The sequence below is a fragment of the Sphaerodactylus townsendi genome, linkage group LG11, assembly GCF_021028975.2.
Source record: "Sphaerodactylus townsendi isolate TG3544 linkage group LG11, MPM_Stown_v2.3, whole genome shotgun sequence".
Lineage (NCBI taxonomy): Eukaryota > Metazoa > Chordata > Lepidosauria > Squamata > Sphaerodactylidae > Sphaerodactylus > Sphaerodactylus townsendi.
Genome location: NC_059435.1, coordinates 66,697,054 through 66,718,252, shown reverse-complemented (window position 1 = coordinate 66,718,252; position 21,199 = coordinate 66,697,054). Strand labels below are relative to the sequence as shown.

Here is a 21,199-nt window from a genome sequence, read left to right as displayed (position 1 = left end):
GGTCCTCCAGATTAGCGTACACCTACTCTTAACCACTACGTCACTGATGCTCCAAGATATCATTGGAAGACCATGTTGCCACCCAGCAGGTGTCCAAGTGGGGAACACCACGAAGGAAAGCAGTCAAAGAAGCCAGAGCCCTACTGGAATGGGCCCGAATGTAAAGTGGAGAGGTGACACCAGCACACTGATAACATACTTTAATAGTCTGCCTGATTCAATGGGGCAGTGCCCTTGTTAGAGCCAGAGTGATAGCCAAATAAAGCCAGCATCTTACAAAAACCTTGTGTGAGTTGCCAATAATACAATAAAGACTTTTTAACATCTAATGTTTGTAATGCTAATGTATGTGTACATTGTATACATTGATTGTACATGTACGTATAAATAAAAATACATACATAATATGAGGTGCATCATTTTGTACTCCCCCCAATAAAATGCTTGAAAGGCTTCTGTATACTGCACCAACCTTCTAAAAAAGCACATGTTGACTATGTTATGCAGTGCTGATTCAACTATTTATTCATCCTTTGATGGACATGGTATCTTTATCTGCAATTTCAAACATTAAACCATGTCTTCCTACAAGAGGGTTAGTGGTTGTCAATGAGGCTTGACTTAATGATACACTCACTGCGCATCAGCAAGTACATTTAATTAACTTTTCTTGCTTGGACTCACATAGTTATTTCTGAACTGCCAGTAACTCCATATATAAAACTGTCCTAGAATTATAATAGAAAAGACAGATAGTGGGGATTCTGAAACATAAGATGTTAAATTAACAGCGAAAAAACAGAACAGTGAATTATTCTGGTGATCAATGGAGGAAAATTATTACCGTATACAGTACTAATAGTTCATATATGTCTGTACATTCTTTAATATTTTTCTAAAGCACAAAATATTAACATGCAACAAATATTAAATAAAGTAACAGGTTATAAAACCAGAGGCATAGCTAAAGAAAATGGATTCCAGTGCAAAATCTGAGTTTTGCGCCCCACCTCCCATGGGCAGCTGCTGTGATGCTAGAATCCACCCCCAAACAGCATCACTTTCAATGGTGTTTAAATTAGGGACCCCAGATTCTCCTTTTAAATCCCCCACCCTGAAACAGCATCACTTTCAATGTTTAAATTGGGGACCTCAGATTCTCCCTTTAAATCCATGCCGAAGGGGGTGGATTTAAAAGGAGAATCTGGGGAAATGTGGAGGGTACCTGCTGTCAGGGGTGCAATTGTTAAGCTAGCAGCACCAAACTTTCAGGGTATCTTTAGGAGACTCTCCTGATGGTACCACCCAGGTTTGGTGAAGTTTGGTTCAGAGGGTCGAAAGTTATGGACCCTCAAAGGTGTAGCCCCCATCTCCTATTAGCTTCCATTGGAAACAATGGGGGTTGGGGCACCCCCTTTGGGACTCCATAACTTTGGACTCCCTGAACCAAACCTCACCTAACTTGGGTGGTACCATCAGAAGAGTCTCCAAAAAAATCTCTGAAATTTTGGTGGTGCTAGCCTAAAATCTGCGCCCCCTGCAGGCCAAATACTGAAAAAACACTAAAAATACCAAAAAACACAAACGAACGTGCAATTTTTGCGCCCCCCACAAGGGGGCGTCCGGTGCAACACACACACACACACACCGTCCCCTGGTAGCTTTGCCTTTGTATAAAACCCTGCTATACAAAAATCAGAATTAAAAAAGAAGATAAAATTTACTATAACAGCACCTCTTTCAAGAAAACACAAAACAGCCAGGAGGTCACAATCTTATTTTCAAATACACTATCATAACATACCTAATAATTAGACTCTGACATGGGAATATATTGTCCTTTAAGCACTCTGGTTTCCAACTATTTAGAACTTTGACGCTTATGACCAATATTTTCAAATGAGCTTAGAAACAAATTTGTATGCAGTATAGAGGATGTTCAAAATGCTTGTGCCTACCCAATCAGTGGGATGTGTGATAATTTTTCTAGCAATCTCACCCACTATCAGAATCAAGGCTTGATTCACAGCCTAGCTACATCAAAATACCTGGAACTAAATCAGTGAGTATAAGCCGTCATAAATGTTTGTATTTGTGGCTTAACAAGAGTACAGACTGCTTTTTCGTAGAAGATTCCTACAAATGTCTTATTTCTAAAACATCCTTTAATCACCCAATAATTTGCCTCTGTCCTTCTGCCTACTCTTGATAGCAAGATACTGTCAGATGTTCTACACAGACGCCACCAGAATGCACTGCCAAGTTGGTCCAAGCAGGTAAACTGCTGTAAAGGGCAGGGTCTCAATCTAAATAATAAATAAATAATAAAGTGATACACTGGCTTATTCCACACAACATAAATAAAATGTTTGGAAGACATTTTATTTTTGCTCCAAGCATTTTTTTTCCGAAAACGCAAAACTAGCAACTTTTTCCCCTGAAGTCTCCCCTGCTTGCTGTAAGGAGTACAGGAAACATTTTATTTCCCCTCCACCCTTTTAGGAGCTCTTACTTTAATTTTTGCTGCAGCTTATGCCTACCTCTGCAGGATTCTCCATGCTGCCCGCCATTTGCAGAAGGTCCCCACTGAGGTTTCTTCTACTTGCAATTCATCTACCTGCAATTCCCATCTAAAAAGGACATGAATAAAGTTAGTTTTCACTGCCGATTCGGCACACATGTTGTTTTCCTCTTTTTTTGTTGTTGTTTTGAGGGAAGTGTCTTCAAAGACAACTCCCTCCAAACAAAAAAAAATGAAAAACAATGTGTGCTGAATTGGCTGTGAAAACAAACTTTATTCATGTACTTTTTAGACAGAAATTGCAGGTGGATAAGCTGCAAGCAAAGAAAACCTCTGTGGGAATACGGCACCTATCAGGACCTGGCTCCCGCACACACGCAGGACGCGTCCTGAAGCCGCATCCCTGCCCTTGCCCAGGCAAGGACATGGCTTTTGCGGGGGTGGGGGGCTCCATCCTGCAATGGCGGGCTGCAGGCGAGCCGCAGCCATGCCGTCTACAAATGATGGGTAGCACAGAGAATCCCAAAGCAGCCAAAAATGCTGGGTGCGAGCTGAAGCAAAAAGAAAAGAAAACGTTCTAATGGGAAGGGGGGTGGGTAAAGAACCACTTGGACTGAGATGCTATATTTTCCCATACTGTGCAGGAGGAAAAAAGCCAAAATGATTCTTTTTAAAATGCCAGCAAGATGTTTTATTTGTGTTGTGTGGAATGGGCTAATGGCAGGGAATGTGAAAAGAGATTACTGAAATGTTATCCTTCTACACTTCTGAGTAAGAATGTTAAGTGTTCCAAGAGTTATGCTCTTATACCAACGTATACCAGCTCTTTCTTATTTTCCTTCTTTCTCCTCCAATTTCCATTAAATAGTGGTTATTTATATATTTACTACAGAACATCAATATATATTTATTACAGAACATCAATTACAGAACATCAAACACAGAACATCAGCTTTATAACAGTTTTCTGTTAGTTCCTGAACGATATGAAATCTCTAAATGAAAAACCTAGAAACATGACACTATAAAAGGCATTCCATTTGGTGAATCTTCCTATTATTAAAATAAACATAAAAACAGTATGCCATTGTTTCACCCACTCTATACATACATGTTTCAGAAAAATAATAAAACAGTTCACAGAAGAAAATTAACGCTGCTTGACTGCTACCACAAGCCATGCGGGACATGTAAACAAGTTTGCAGAAGACAAGAATAGACTTTTTGAGAATCAGCAGTCAAAAAAATAACATTGTTACTCAGCACTTATTGGTTCACACAGCAGCTTACAGAAATAAAAGAGTATATGAGACCCAACCAAAAAAGAAAAGATATTATACAATATGTGAGGATCTCCTGTCATCTGTTTTGTTGACGTTTGGGAGGAGTTTCTTTCTAATAGTGTATTGCCAGCCTCATCCTCCCTCCACATCCACATGGCTGTTTTGGTACTTGAAAAGGCAGCGGGGTGGGGGGCGCAGGGGGACAGAACACCTCAGCCCATCACACTGTACTGGCCTGCTAAGTTCAGAGAATGTCAAGTTACAGCCAATAGTAAGCATGACTAAAAGAATGGGAGAAAGAATGCTTACTGAGAGTTCAGGAGAAGAAAGTCCAGTGCAAAGGCAGAGGAAGAGGTGGAGGGTCAAACATAGGTCAGCTAAGGCAATCCAATCTGGGGTTGCTGAGTCCACAGATAAACAGTCCAAGAGCTGGTGCAGCAGAAAGTCACACGCTTTCAACAAAGTTGCTGCTGCAATGTTAGATCTTCGTCTATCTTTCATGAGTCTCCTCCTCTGCTTAGCCTGGCTCCCGGGAGGACTTAGAGCATTCTCTAAGGCCTCTCTGAGCCTCCAGTGTCACGCTGCACCTTTTAGCTTGCAACTCCTGACAGCCATGGATTCAGTGTTGCCTAATCAGTTCAGGTGAGTTGGGTGGGCTATTAGAGTCTGTCAGCCCTCCATGTTTCTGCTGTTGGCCTGTCTGTGGGTCAGCTTCGTCTCCGTCCTGCAAGACTTCAAGTTGCTTCTGGAGCTCAGCCCACTGGGGCTCTGATGTAGCTGGGTCATTCTGCCAGTATTCTTCTGAGGATTCCTCACTGGCTGCAGCTGGGCCCATGACACACACTGTGGCATTTTGAAATCGCTTTAAAATGACAGCAGCATCCACAGGTTGGACCCTTGGATACTGTCACATCTAGTTTGGCCCACAGGCCTCCACTTCACTCCCAAGACAGAACGTTTGTCAGTGTGAGATTTCAACCCTCAGATAGATATGGATGCTAGCAGTAGTAATACTATAAGAGGGAAAGGAGAAAGATGAAGCTCCTGATTTTATACTCTGGCACAGATATAGCACAACCCAGCAGACAATCAGTGCTACATAATATGGCTAATTTACTTGCTGAAGTACTTGCTTGACTTTTCAACAGTTTATGTCAATAAAATGAGCCATTCATTGAGAGACTTACCATTTATGCAGATCTCAAAAGATTTGCAAAGGTCATCCTCAAATAAGCATCCTAGAATGTAATGAAAACACAAACACAAATTCAGTATGGTCTCAATCATGCCTATTGTCAAATATTTCACACTTGCTGATTTCAAATTGAAGGCAGTCATTTGTTTTATGTTAGAATTCTAAAACTGATTAACAAATAAATATATAAATACCAACAGAGATATAAAAGTTATATTAAAAATAACAAAGTCAAGGCTGAGTGAAAAAAAAATTACAGGAGAGATAATAACACCTGCTTTAGAATTCTCAGCCTCCAAAGGTGGATTTCCTGAAGTCAAAATCCACATGTAACTCCACTTTGCTTTCCTAGGCTCACATCAAGTATGTGATGAGGGCCAAATCATGGAAACTGTCCTTATATGAACTGGCAAGAGCTCTAGTATGTAGATGATCCTGAGAGCAATTATTCAGAATGTTCTGGGCCAAAGAATGGGTCTATAGCCCCTTCATGCAGTAGTGGACATTATTTTGGAAAAAAATTACCGGTATATTTGTATAGAGAAACATTTTCTTTACAGACAAGACAAAGGCAGTGCCCATGGGCAGTGCCTGTGCTCATTCTATTGCTAATATATTTATCATTTATTCTGAGAATAAATTTATTTTTACATTAACACAAACTGTTTTTGAATATATACTTGTACATAAGAGATATCTTGATGATTTATGCTTTGTTTTTTATTCTGAAATGACTGCACATTAATTTTTACACTAGCCTAACACAGTGGATTCTAACATTAAGTTTTGGGGGCGTATCAATACCCACTCTGATGTCAGGGGTCCCCCCCCTCTTTTAACCAATCATTAAAGATGATTTCTAATGTGCTGTGTGTTCTGTATGCAAATTAAGCCTAGAAACTAAGGTTTTTGAACATCCTACAGCAAGGCTTAAGTTTAGAATTAAACATTTTAGCAACTGTACCACTAAAACACATAGTCCCTCTATGGTGCGGCTGGCCTCCAAGCGGGCCAGGGCGTTTACTGCCCTGGCCCCTGCCTGGTGGAACGCTCTTTCTCCAGCAGTTAGGGCCCTGCGGGACCTTGGGGAGTTCCGCAGGGCCTGTAAAACTGAGCTGTTCCACCGGGCTTTTGGGGGGACTGGCCGCTGATTCCGCCCCTCTCATTGCCCTGCCCACTGGCTGTGTATCTGACCATCTGCCAGCCCCCTCCCAGAATTTGACCACTCCCAGGATTTGATCACTGGGGTGTGATGCCAGACGCCCTTTATTATCATTAATTATTAACTATTTATTGATGGATGCTGCTGCTATAGTTTTAAGGTTTTGTATTTTAACTGGGGTTATTCGATTTGTTTTATTATGTTTGTTGTTGTTTGCTGTACACCGCCCTGAGCCCTTCGGGGGTAGGGCGGTTTATCAAATTGAATTAATAATAATAATAATAATAATAATAATAATAATAATAAGAAGAAGAAGAAGAAGAAGAAGAAGAAGAAGAAGAAGAAGAAGAAGAAGAAGAAGAAGAAGAGGAGGAAGAGGAAGAGGAAGAGGAAGAGGAAGAGGAAGAGGAAGAGGAGGAGGAGGAGGAGGAGGAGGAGGAAGAGGAAGAGGAAGAGGAAGAGGAAGAGGAAGAGGAAGAAGAGGAAGAAGAGGAAGAAGAGGAAGAAGAGGAAGAAGAAGAAGAAGAAGAAGAAGAAGAAGAAGAAGAAGAAGAAGAAGAAGAAGAAGAAGAAGAAGAAGAAGAAGAAGAAGAAGCGTGGTGTACTTATTTTTAGGCACTTGCAATTACATTTACGTAGGTGTAAGTACTGGGTCCATAAAACTTGGATTTGTGAACACTGTTTGAAAATTAAACATAAAATCCTTGATGCTCCTTTTGTACATCATTATATGGAGGCAGGACATACACAGGATGACATGAGTTTCCTGGTCTTATCGGCCTTGCATTACACGGATTTAGTTATACCAACACCAACAGAGTTTTATTGCAGCAGGAAATTAAGTTTATACAGTTGTTCAGTACCATGTCACCAGATGGTTTCAACACTCAGATTATTCTTGCTTTCTTTAAAACAACAAGTACATTACGGTAATGATAGATTGGCTTGGATACAAGTTATTATCCTTAAATGGTTTTTCAGTGAAACTTACAAGGAACATTTGAAATTGATTCTTGCCTCTTTAAATGGATGAGTTTAAATGTTTTTTAAAAATATTGTGTACCTGTAATTGTCTTTGAGTTTCTTATGTATTGTCTTCCCATGCCTCAATATAGTTTTCCTTACTTTCAAGGTGCATCACTTCAGCCAAGGGTCTGCATGGGGTTGCTGCAGGAGAGGAACTGATAGGACCCTGGCCGACTCTGTCAGCGGCCCAGGGACTAATGGCAAAGGGCAGTCCCTTTAAGGGAATGGGTGTGTGTGTGTTGCAGATATGGAGCTTCAATCCATGGTCCTGCACCTTCACACTGCATGGCTGTGGCACAAGAAAGGCTAGGTCCCCCACTCCTGCTGCCCCCCCTGTCCATCTTGGCCAGTGTCAAAATATAGCACCCAGATGGGACACCATGAAAGTTACTGGGGACGCTGAGATGTTGAAATGGTTATAGCTTCCAAAAACATAATCTTATAGCCTCCAGCAACATAATCCTGCCAGCAATTCAAAACAGAAACCCTTCAGGGAGCAGTCTTGTACCACTATAGTTACACCAGAAGCTGCCTGCAGTACAGCCGACAGCCCTCAGGATTGCTCTGATAGTTTACCACGGTGAGGAGGCTGCTTTGCTAGCCCCGGAGCTCATCAGTGTCACATTAGTGCCCTCTGGGGAATGGTTTATTCCTCCCAATTACTTAAGGGTTCCCAACTTCCAAGGTACTTTAATTTTGCTCATTTTCTTTTTCATTATAACTTAAGATGCACTCAGCAAGAACAGGTACACAGGAAAACTGATTTCACAAAGCCTTATTTTCCCATGTTTCAACAGAGGTTGGCAATTGCATGCTGATTAGAGAGAGGCTCCTGATGCAATTAACCCAGACAATCCATGACTCAAATAGCAAATTAATAAATTTGTGTATTGCAAATTCTGATGCTTGATTTCTGTAAAAAGCAGATTAAAAGGACCTCCAAATCTCCTTGAAAAATGTGTGATATTTCATTGGAGGTTACTGCAGATTACTGCAAGGCATGTTCCACCCAGCAGTAAAAATGCTAATTCAAACACCAATTTATTTATGTTTTTATTTGCTATAACATTTTAAGTATTATCTACCTACTATTGTTAATGACAGTAATAAATCACTACTGAATGGCAAAGTAGCATCACATCGTGCAGAATCATTATTCACTTCACAGATTAAAAGCACATATTCTGTCTCCTATCATGCCAACTCTTTCCACTTAACTTTCTGTGAAACAAATTATAGAGTTACCTAACTTCAAAGAATAAGCAACACAAATTTGTTTTCCCAAAAATATTTCCAACATCAAGACTGGGTTAAAAGATGCTTGGTCTTCTTTACAATGCTCAGTGCTGAAGCAAGTTTATTATATGAAGGGTTGCTGCTGGGTCTTACCACATTTTAAACAATTGCTCCATGGTAGCTTTGCAGCATGTGCAATCCTGTGAATGAGCAGATAAAACCATGTTCTATGGTAGCTGGTTGATTAAAACAAATTGATGGACTCAAGAGTGAACTAAGCCCAAAAAAACAGATTGGAAATTCCCCTGACTCTTAAGTAAACATGTCCTCTTATTTTTGGTTCCCTTTTCTTTCTTTTCTTCCTTTTTTGTAAACAAATAGTTTGTATTTAGGAATAGAAATGTCAATTTACTGTGATGTTCTAACAATTATACGAGCTATCACAATATTAACAAATCTTCATCAAAAAGCCCCCCACCTCCCAGAAGCCTCAATGGACCACACCAGGTTTGTAATTAATTTTTCTCCCAACAGCCAACTGAATCAGTGTGAAATAGGGGTTGCCAGTGGGAAGTCCCCCACGACAGCAGGAGATCTGGCACTGCAATTGGGGGGGTGGGGCTTGGGGATGGAAAGAACTTCAGTATAATGCCATATAGTCCACCCTCCAAAGCAGCCATTTTATCTAGGGGAAACAATTTCTGGAGACCATTGTAATTCAAGGCCCCTCTGGGAGGTTGGCCAGCCTATTTTGGAGCCATTTAGACAATGAAATCATGTTGCAGTAAAACTATAGTGTCCTCTGAAGTGTGGGGGGTAAGGATGAGCTTACCCAGCCTGCTTTAGTTTACCCTTCAGTTCAGCTCTGCAGCCAGCACACAGGAGACTGGTAGTTTCCATCTGGCAGACACCCAAACTCCAAACTCTCCAAACCCTTTAGTTTGGAGAGGAGACGTCTGAGGGGGGATATGATTGAAGTCTATAAAATTATGCATGGGGTAGAAAATGTTGACAGAGAGACATTTGTCTCTCTTTCTCACAATACTAGAACCAGGGGGCATTCATTGAAAATGCTGGGGGGAAGAATTAGGACTAATAAAAGGAAACACTTCTTCACACAACGTGTGATTGGTGTTTGGAATATGCTGCCACAGGAGGTGGTGATGGCCACTAACCTGGATAGCTTTAAAAAGGGCTTGGAAAGATTTATGGAGAAGTCAATCTATGGCTACCAATCTTGATCCTCCTTGATCTGTGATTGCAAATGCCTTAGCAGACCAGGTGCTCAGGAGCAGCAGCAGCAGAAGGCCATTGCTTTCACATCCTGCATGTGAGCTCCCAAAGACACCTGGTGGGCCACTGCGAGTAGCAGAGTGCTGGACTGGATGGACTCTGATCTGATCCAGCAGGCTAGTTCTTATGTTCTTACCCACAGACACACACAGTAAGAGATTGCAACCAAGACCTAAGTGAGGACCCTCCCATGCAGGCCTTGAGGGAGAAACTGAAACTAATTTGTGAGGGTTTGTAACCCCCATGCCCAGAATGGGTTGACCCAGTAAGGGGTGGAGACTCAGAACAGCAAGAGGCTGCAGGAGAGAGCTCTTTGGAGAAGACAAGGCTACCAGACTCGGACCTTGATTTCTATAAGCCCTTAACACCTTGTTAAGGGTTTTCTTTTTGTAGTTGTTGTTTTTGCTATGTTGTAAATGTTGGAGTTTATTGTTTCAGGGTTTTCTTTTTGTGGTTGTAATGGGTGAGAGTTCTCCTGGAAATCTTCATCATGTTGCATCCTGTTCATCAAGCCCTTGGAGTCTTCAGGAGCCAACCCACCAGCAAAGAAGAATTGGACTTGGCAGTATCAGTAGACTGTAACTAGAAGGACTTGAAATGCAACCTGAACAGGACCTTGAATTGTAATGTTAAATGTTGATGTTTAATGTTATTTGTAAAGAGAAGTAAACTGTTTTGTTTAAATTTGGTTCTTTGCAACTCCTTCCAAGTACTGCCCCACAGAACCCACAGTTAGAGGTTACAGGTTCATTTAAGGGTATACACCTGAATAAATATCACAGGAAAGACTTTCCCTTCTATGTTATAGAGAAGGAATGCCCTTCATAAAGTTGTGCCTGCCACCTTCCATTTTTGTGAATATTGAAAGAAAAGCAATTAACTCTTATATTTCAAATCTAAAGCCAGGTTAATTGAGGGCATTTTAATTGATTAAAAGGACTTTAATTTATTAATCTACTTTTGTAATCCTACTACAAGGGGTTTGCTTTCAGTTCCTCCTATAATAACTGCTCTTTAAATGTGGAAGAAGCACAGAAGCAAAGCCTCACATTCAGCCTAATCTGACTCCCTACTGCAGATGGAAACAAGAAGAGTCTGCCTCTTCATATCTTTTAGGCTTTTGGAACCAGTACATAATCTTCTCTCAAAAATGAGGCATTGTTTGTATTCTATGGAGCTCTGAGGGGGGAAACAGGATAAGCACAAGCAATCTTTTTTTTTTTTACAAAATTCAGATTACTAAATTTATCAAGGAGAAGCTACAAATTGTTGAACAGTGTGGTATTCAAAGAAATCTCACATCATGAGGAATTTTAGGAAGGGAGAAATATGTTTCTATAAGCTCTCAAGAAGACTTCAGTAAAACAGGAATGTGTTCAGAATGTGTTCTTCTTTACAGCGGACTGCTTTGGTCTTTAATCTTGTATCGAAGTTAAACGATGTTGTTAAGTGGCCCAGTTCAATTTCAGGGAATTTTCAGTAACTTCTGTTTAGTTGAGTGACAGAGATATAGACAGACTCCAAGCAGTGATCCTTATCGGACTCTTGTCTCTTGCTACTGAGTCTCCCCAGAGTCTATTAAACAGGAACCTATTATAATGCAAGAAATTTCTCCTGGCAGCCCAACTCAGAAATTGTATAAATTTGATTGGCATCTCCAAAACTTAGAAAGTCAAATCAAGGGGAATTCAGTTAAGCATCAGCAGCAAAACAAAATCCTCTCTCATATGCATTTGCACTCATTCTATATCTATCAGTCTTTCTAAATAGATGGCATATTGGATCATGCATTTATTATGGCTACAGAAGAAACTGTAGTTGCTGCACCTAGCCCATAGTGGCATATTTTGTGAAGTACATTACACTTTGATAGGATCCTGACACCTACCATTGAGTAATACTGTCTGGAACAAATTATTATTGTGGCATATTGCTCTCTGCTAAAGAATACTATTGTTCAAAGAAAATCCAGACAGCAAATTTTAGTGCCCCTCGGATACAACCATCAAAATACATAAGGACACATAAAAAGTTTTCCAGTCCTGAACCCATCTCTCTGTTCTTTTATTTTTCCCTGCCATACTTCATGCAATATATCAATCTCTTAATGCCTAAACCTTGAATTTTACCAACCTGATTTTATTCTATTAATAATTTAATTCATTGGAGCCTTTTTATATGCCAACAAAGGTCTTGAATTTGACCTCAACTGCATGTGTATCAATTTCAACTTCCCAGTTGCATTCACTTCTCAAAAATCTCCAGTCTCTAGATATTTACACATTATCCTTACAACTATTTCAAGTTGTAAACACAAGGAGACAAACAATGTTACTGCTAACATGGACCTCAGCACAGTTTCCAAAAGTAGCTAAATAAATTACCCTAAGGAGGCAGGCAGAATATCCAAATAAATCTAACCACTACTTTTATACTTGCAATCAGAGGTTGTCCGCTGTCCATTCTTCTTTCTAGAAAGCCCACTGCCAAATCTAAAATGATGCCAAAGTGGTTACCATCACACTCAAAAAGGCCATAAAGGGGTTGGGGGTGGGGAGGGTTAAGTGCAAGGTCTGTCCCAATGAAGTGAACAGAAGGGAATACAGGGTCTGGCAAAACAAGTGAAAGTTAATTATTATACATACAAAAAAGATAATTTTAGGAGCAGATTGCTAAAAGCATCACAACAAACAACAAACATTTAAATATATCCAGAGCAGGAAGCCAGCCAGAGAGGCAGTTGGGCCTTCTGAAGACCAAGGAACATAGCGCTGAAAGAAGCTAAATGAATTCTTCCCACCTGCATTCACTGCGGGACGCGTGGGCCATGTACCCAGATCAGAGCAACTATTTTCAGGAACAGAGTCTGAACAACTGAATCAAATTGAGGTGATGAGAAATTAAGTTCTAGACCTAACTGGGGACAATCAAAACTAATAAATCTGATGGTATACCCTGGGATTCTTATGTGAAATTGTTGATCTGTTCACCAGTAAACGTAACTTGTAACACTGCAACCCTAGTAATTTCACCACCTCTTTGCACCCAATGGGCAACCCCATCCAAGTGGTGAGGTGGGTGGTTGTGGCACTGCAACCACGGGGCCCCATCCCTCCCAGAGAGACTTCCCAGCAGTGCAAGGAAGCTTGCAAAACAAAACAGCCTCCCCACCACCAACGAGCTTCTATGGAGCTGAATAGACCTTCAAAGTGTGAATTTCCTGCTGCCGGTGTAATCTGGCAAATGGCCGGGGAAAAGCTGACTGTTTGACAAATATTTTGCTAGGCAAACTATTAGGAAAATTAAACTGCTTTGAAGTTTGAAGGGCTGGGTAGAGATAGAAGGGTGGATCATATCCCTATCCTGCCACTCCACTTGGCAAAGCTGGATGCCTGCCTTCAATATAGGAGCCACTTAAGTTGGAGAACATCTCCTTGGAGGATGCTTTGATTCCTCTCACGATCATGCTTAAATCCACCTGTGTCAGAGCTCCAAAATACAATGGCCTAGAGAATCTCCACTTGCATAGCAACATTGATCTACCAGTAGTTTCTACACATGGCAGCAAAATGGGCTTTCTTAGATCACATTACTCACACCAGTCTATCTATTGCCACCGTTAGCCAAACTGCTTGGCAGAATCAAAGCCTGAATTTCATGAACACATGAAGTTATCTCATATTGAATCAGACCTTTAATCTATCTGGGTCAGTTTTGTTTCTTCGGAGTGGCAGAAACTCTCCAGGGCCTCAGGGACAGGTCTTTCACATCACCTGCTACCTGAACCTTCCAACTGGAAATGCTAGGGATGGAACCTGAGACCTTCTACATACCAAGCAGGTGCTCTACCACTGGAGCTAAGCAAAAGAGAAACTGCAGAAAGAATGCTAATAGGTCTTCCCAGACGGATGAACAAATATTGCCTCAATGATTATTTAAAACACTTTTATGTCACCTTCCCCACCAAATCAGGGTCCACAAGATGGCAAACGTGAAAGTATTTAAACAATTAAACTACAGTTAATATAAAATTCAATTAAAAATGCATACACAAGCGGTACTACAAGGAGGCCAAAAAAAGCTTACAGATCACAAAAAATTCATCTGCTGGTAAAAGATATCAATAGAGGGAGACAGGTAAATCTCCCTAGTAAGAGAGTTCCAAAGTTCTCTGTGCTCAACAGAGAAGGGCCTTTCTTGTGTCACCACCCATCTAGCCTCAGATGGTGGGAGCAACTGAAGCAAGGCCTCTGAGGATGACCAGAGTGAGCAGGTAAGTCCATATGGGAGAAGGTGGTCCTCAAGGTTTGTTAGTCCCAAGGTGTACAAGACAAATTCCCTAGTTATGCAATGGTGGGTGATAAGAATTCAGTATTGCTACTTCTAAAGTTAGGGTAAAATAGTGCCACCAGTCTTCTGATTTGTGGATCAAGAGTCTATTAAACAATTGCTTAGACTGGTTTCCATATGCTACTTGTTAGACTGACCACCAAATTGAAATGACAGGAGCACACAAAAAGGTGTTTTCTTTGACTGTTCCACAGCAATGTTATTTACTCAGACATTTGCCAAAGCTTGTGCATCTTTTATTTTGGCTGTCTTTTGGGGACTAGTGTTGAGTTTAATATCATTTTAATTGCCCTTGGACAAGGACAGAATGTATTTCATATAAACCAGCCTCTGAAACAACCTTGGGCATCCATGATTGTGTAATATATCCTAAGGGAATAGGTACGTGAATGGTGTGCTTAAGATAACCCCGTTTTGCTTAGTTAAGGGGGGAAATATCATATGGATGAATTTTCATTTAGCAGATAATAAGGTTCCTTAGCTCTGTACCTGAGCATGACTAAACCTTTGCATGGGACCAGCAAGAGCACACATTCTATATGCAATATTCATGTACCTTGAAAGACTTCCAGGAGATTGATTGCATCTCATTTCCAATCTGCACAGAGATGCTGGAGTCGAATTACCCTTTCAGCTCAACAACTTCATACAGGTGAACATGACTTAACCGGGATCTGTATGTGTAATGCAATTAATAAGGATATAAGGAGAGCAATAGCCCCAGGTGGCCATCAGTGAAGCCAAAAGCCCTTGCTAGGGAAATGGGGAAGCAAGAAAGATTCAGATGCCAGAAACATGCATAATTCGTCAACATCTAACAGTATTTTGTTTAAAAAGGAAAGGACTCATGCTGGAGCCATGAAAAGGGAAATAGGTTACATTTGTTTTAGTAAAAATAATAAAACCCTCTATTTTGAACCTATCTGATAATGAAGCAATTGTGTTTAAACATGCATACACACTTATTTTTACTTAACAACAATTGAAGATATAAGTCTATTTTGTGAAAGCAACAGCAAGAATTCTTTAGCAATAATCGCAGATGTATGATAACAAACAAGAGTGCTGCTTACACAGGCTAGCTACTATTAGGGTTACCAGCTTCATAGTGGGAAATATGTGGAATTTTTGGAGGTGGAGCCTAATGAGGGTGGGGGTTTGGAGAGGAACTTCAGAGCTGCCACACAGTTCACCTTCCAAATTGGCCATTTGCTCCAGGGTAACTGATCTAGTTATTATCTACTTGAGAATACATAATGAATTTTTGATAATCTGAAGCTATAATTTCAGTTGCGAACAATTTCCATATAGCAGTTAAAGCTTTAGGCTTGCATCTGTTTTTAGAACAGTAGAGAAAGATGTTCAGTGTATTGTCAAAGGCTTTCACAGCCGGAAATGCTGCTATAACATGGCCATGCAGCCTGGAAACCACACAGCACCCCAGTGGAGAAAAACCTTTGAGAAACTAACTTCCAGCTACAAGACCAAATACAATTTTCTTCAGTGCTGTATTACATTATGAAGTACTCAACCCATACCCATACTTATACCTGCACAATCAAAAAAGTACACTGAACTTGATACAAGAGTTTGGGGAGATCATCAGGACGGCTTTAAACTGACATCACACAGGGAAGGAGACAAGCAACATGGCTTTAGAACTCAACTTGCAAGTATCCTGTTGTGCAGGTCGGACTTATAGATGAAGCCTCAGTATAATCAATCTGATTATACTGAAGCAGATAAAGTAGTTATGCTTTTAAATTGTCAGGATTTTCATTGTTGCCTTATAGTGGCAAAGTTTTTGTCAGAAGTTTGTAAACTGAATGTATGACAAACGCAAAGTTTTTTACTATTCACTTTTTAACTGGAACTGTATTTTTATACTATCGTGTATATGCCAATAAAGGCTTATTGAAATTGAAATAGATGAAGCCTCAGTAGAGATAGAGACTCTGTCACTTGGTCTCTTGAGTGAAGGTTGAATTAAAGCGACTGAGAGCAGCTAGCAACGCTGGGGAATGAGAATGTTGGTGTTTTGCTCTTGTTTAACCTGCTCTTGGGAAATGCGTCTAGGTGGGGAGTAGACCTGTCCTCCACGGCCCTAATCCTTTTCAATGGGAGTCCTCTGAGTGGCTAAGATTCTCTCATGTGTGTCTGCATATCTTCAAAGTTAGCTCCCCAAATTTTTTTTTTAGATAGGAAAACTATATATTGCTGGAATCAGCTGGGTGAATTGGGTACAACTATGTACTTGGGGGGCTGAAAAGGTGCAAGTGTAGGGTGAAAATGACAAGAGAAACGGTCAGGTGGGAGAAAGACTCTTCCTTCTGACGGCTTTGCTGTCCAGAACCAAACCAGCAGCCACCACTTTTTAAGATGTCCCCCAGACATCTTATTTTGTGTGTATGGAGTGAAGGAGTCACCTCTTTTAAAGACATCCCACAAACGTCTTCTTTGTGCTGTGCGGAACGGATCTATCAGACTAGGATATGGGACAATCAGGCTCAAACCCCCTTCATGCCATGAATTTTTCTAGGTGAGGTGATCTTAAGCCAGGCACTGCCCCATTCTAAACTCGGAGGATTGTTGTGAAGATAAAAAAGGATACTACCCTGAGTTCCTTGGATGAAGAGAACAACAAAAGTGCACTAAATAAGACCAGCATAATAAACCATGAACCAGAGCCCCGCCTGCTCTCCTCTTTCCATGCCTATAAATTTTAACTGTCTAAAGAATGTGGGCTATCATTTTGCAAAACTCTAAATTATTGCCTGACTTAAGGAAGGGTAGAATTCTTGTACAAAAGCTTCCCCACCCCCTACTACCTCCTCCATGTTTGAACTTGGATGCTCTCCTTGTACTGTTATGGATAGACCCATCTGTTGTTTCCACATTTTGCCATTCATCCTTTGTCTGCTATCAACTTCACAATTCCAGCAACTAGTATTGTCCTCCCCAAAACAAAAACAAAAAACAAATCAACCAAGCTTGAGGAACATGGCTGCAGCATCTTCTTCTAGTTTCTTTTGATGATCCTTTTTAATAAGTGGGAAAGCATTACCTCTGTCTTTCAAGGATTGTAAAATCCTATCCTTGAAAGACAGAGGTAATGCTTTCCCATCTGGGATCTCAGGTGATTGGTCCCACATACTTACTTTAAAGAAACGTTCAGCCAAGTACCATCTACATGCTTTGAGTCCTTTTTAATAAGTGACAAGTTAAAAGGAAAATTAGATTAGCATATAGATAGATACAATGTGTGACTGACAAGGAGAAAGCAGCCAGACACCACATTTTTCACACAACGAACTCACTTCAGCAGACGACACTCTCCCTGTAGTTTCTAACTACCAGTGCTGAAAGGAAGAGGAGACAGCAACCAGGCACATCTCCATGAAGCTGAAGAGAGGAGAAAGCCCACGCACCCAGAGACTAGCAATATCTGTTAGCTTTCTGTAAGCTTGGCAACCTATTTCCAGAGGGAGGCATATTATTTCTCATGGCAGCTACCCAGTGGTGGGATTCAAAAATTTTAGTAACAGGTTCCGATGGTGGTGGGATTCAAACAGTGGTGTAGCGCCAATGGGGCTGGGCGGGGAACAATGGGGGCAGGGGCAGGGGCAGGCATTCCGGGGTGAGGCATTCCTGGGCGGGGCTGTGGCAAGGACTTCCCCTTCACCCCGCCTCTAGATTCAAATAATGACTGTTTAAAGTATTAAAAAAGCAATATACTAAAAGGTAGTGTATTATTTCTTTTTATATAATTATATTGATTGATTTTAAATAATAACATAAGCAAGAAGAGAAACCAAAAACTGTTCACAATTGTTAACATATTACAAACATATCTAATTGTCTATGTCTCTCAACCCCCCCAACTAAAACATCCTATATTGCCTCCCTCTTTCCCATATTTCCCTCCCTCCCTACTTTCTACTTCCCCTTCAGATTCCTATTACTTTATCTATTCCACTTGAAAGAAAACTAACAGAGGGAGAGATCCAAAATTCTTAATCTAAAAGAGTAGTTTAAACTCCTCTCTTTCCAATGTAAATTTCAAGGGGAAAAAAGAACATGAAAAATCTTTACCTATAATACTTTCCCAACCTTTATACCAATGAACAAAAAAAATAGAATTACTATATATTGTATTATTTCATACAGTTCATACACGTGGGGGGTGCCATGGGGGCAGGGGGGCCGTAGGGACCCCTGGGGGGTGATTTTGCATCCCCCACTTGACGAGATTTGTTGTACCCAGGGACAGAGATTACCCCCTTGTCCCTAGTGGAGTTAATCATTAATAACCGGTTCTCCGAACTGAGAAAATTTTAGTAACCAGTTCTACCCAATAGGTTCGAACAGGCTGCATTCCACCTCTGCAACTACCACTCTGAAGAGGAACAATACCTCCTAGCAGCAGCATAATCGGAGGAAGGGGGTCATGCACTGCAGGACAAGTCAGCTCTGATGGGCAATTGAGAATCCCCCACCTCCTAGCAGCAGCCTGTTCAGAGGAACAGGCACATAATGAGTTATCTCTTCTGGACAATTGAGTCTACTCCATGCTGTTGTTGCATCTCTGACCAGAACCAGGGGGCATTCATTGAAAATGCTGGGAGGAAGAATTAGGACTAATAAAAGGAAACACTTCTTCACACAACGTGTGATTGGTGTTTTGAATATGCTGCCACAGGTGGTGGTGATGGCCACTAACCTGGATAGCTTTAAAAAGGGCTTGGACATATTTATGGAGGAGAAGTCCATCTATGGCTACCAATCTTGATCCTCCTTGATCTCTGATTGCAAATGCCTTAACAGACCAGGTGCTCAGGAGCAGCAGCAGCAGAAGGCCATTGCTTTCACATCCTGCACGTGAGCTCCCAAAGGCACCTGGTGGGCCACTGCGAGTAGCAGAGTGCTGGACTAGATGGACTCTGGTCTGATCCAGCAGGCTAGTTCTTATATTCTTATGTTCTTATGACCACCACCTGGGGGCCTTTGCCACCTTTGATCCTGGCCTAATGGTTATTATGCAGCTTATTTATATATTTATCTTTTTACCAAAATAATTTATATGAAAGTGTACGGGTGCAATTGTTGCCTTGGGTGCCAAATTAGCTAATGGCTCTGGAAAATAGATCACATAGTACAGTTCCTTATCTGTGAATTTGTAAGGGTACACATACAGAAAAAATGGGCTTAAAGTTGTGCTTTATGTAGAACCTCAGATCTGACTACAGATTCTTCCTGGGGGGTGGGGAGAAGGAAGGAGGGTTTGTCATCAATTCTTAAAACACAGCTACTCTCTGAAATTTATGCTGCTGAGGCCCATCCTCGGGCTCCTGCTGCTGGCCAAACTGATGGGGGGCAACAGGGATGGAAAGTTGCAGTTGATAATACAGAAGTAACTTTATCAACTGCTCTTGCTCCACAACCTTCTGCTCTCTCTGCAGGGCAACAAGAGCAGTCCCTTTGTTCACGGGTGATGTTAGCACTCCAAAGATCCTTAGACTGTGCAGGCATTGCTCTGGTACACTAGCATTGCACACGTAGTTGTTTTGCATACATAGCAGCCCAAATGAAACGAGACAGGAGGAGCATGCAAAGTTACATAAGAACATAAGAACACCGCCCAGATCCCCCGGGGATGTGGCGGTATACGAAAATCAAACATACAAACAAACAAAGAAACAAACAAATAAATAAATAAACATAAGAAAGAGCCTGATGGATCAGAACAGAGTCCATCTAGTCCAGCACTCTGCTACTTGCAGTGGCCCACCAGGTGTCTTTGGGAGCTCACGTGCAGGATGTGAAAGCAATGGCCTGCTGCTGCTGCTGCTCCCAAGCACCTGGTCTGCTAAGGCATTTGCAACCTCAGATCAAGGAGGATGTTCTTTTATCCTTCCGGCATTACGTCTAAATTAGACTTAATTGTAACATTTTAGCACTAAATGAGGACAAGCTTATACTGCATATTTGCTTATACGCAGCAGTGGCGTAGTGGTTAAGAGCAGGTGCATTCTAGTCTGGAGGAACCGGGTTTGATTCCCCGCTCTGCCACCTGAGCTGTGGAGGCTTATCTGGGCAATTCAGATTAGCCTGTGCACTCCCACACACGCCAGCTGGGTGACCTTGGGCTAGTCACAGCTTTTCAGAGCTCTCTCAGCCCCACCTACCTCACAGGGTGTTTGTTGTGAGGGGGGAAGGGCAAGGAGATTGTACGCCCCTTTGAGTCTCCTACAGGAGAGAAAGGGGGGATATAAATCCAAACTCTTCTTCTATTTCAACTTTAAGTATGGTAATGGAGAAGAGGTGACACCATCTCCAGGCTGTCAACAGTATATTATTTTGTAACAGGTTTGCTCCATCAAGCTGCTCACAAGCAAGCCTGTTATTCTGTGCACTCTTTAAACGCCTACCCATCATTCACACTGTGTTCCACAAATGTTCTTGTGCATACATATTAATATACAGATATGCTCTAAAAAAGAACTTATGTAAGGCACAGTTACATTGCTTGTATTTCATTTATAATAACTGCCTTTGAAAAGTTGGGTCTCCTTGATATGGTTTGAAACCACTGGAAGATTTCAACAAATGGTGGAGATGTTTGCCAGATCTTCCGACTACAGACTTCAGACTCCCCTCATCCTTTTCCTGGGGTCCTCTGCCGTCCAAGAGCAGAATTGGAGGAGGGTAGATGTGAGAAAATTGTGCTCCTCTGACAGAAACCCCTTCTGTCAGCAGAATTTATTAAGCAAAATCAAGGCTGTTTTCCCAAGAGCAGGCAGAACATTATAAAACTTCTTGGGAATGGGCACAATGTATAACACTATATAACAGACTTCTCTCTGATCTGGAGCTGAAGCCGAGAACATCCTAGGCAGAGAGTATGGCGAGGGTGGGGGCTTTCCAGGCAGGGGCGGAGGATGCACCAGTGCACTGGGCACTTTCCCCCTTGCTACGCCTCTTGTCTGTGATACACTTCTGAAGATGCCAGCCACAGATACAGGTGAAACGTTAGGAACAAGATCTACCAGACCACGGCCACACAGCCTGGAAAACCCACAACATGGAATCTGGCCATGAAAGCCTTCAACAATACTTCTCAGGAATGTTAAACT

The 21,199-nt window shown here is 41.4% G+C and overlaps 1 protein-coding gene across 1 annotated transcript in view; it reads right to left on the bottom strand.

Moving 5' to 3' along the window:
- Positions 1-21,199, bottom strand: part of PTPRN2 (protein tyrosine phosphatase receptor type N2) — a 714,418-nt gene that overhangs the window by 674,739 nt on the left and 18,480 nt on the right. Inside the window, exon 2 of the mRNA XM_048510498.1 lies at positions 4,992-5,042. The gene's annotated coding sequence lies outside the window, so the exon portion shown is untranslated. The remainder of the gene's footprint in view (positions 1-4,991; positions 5,043-21,199) is intronic.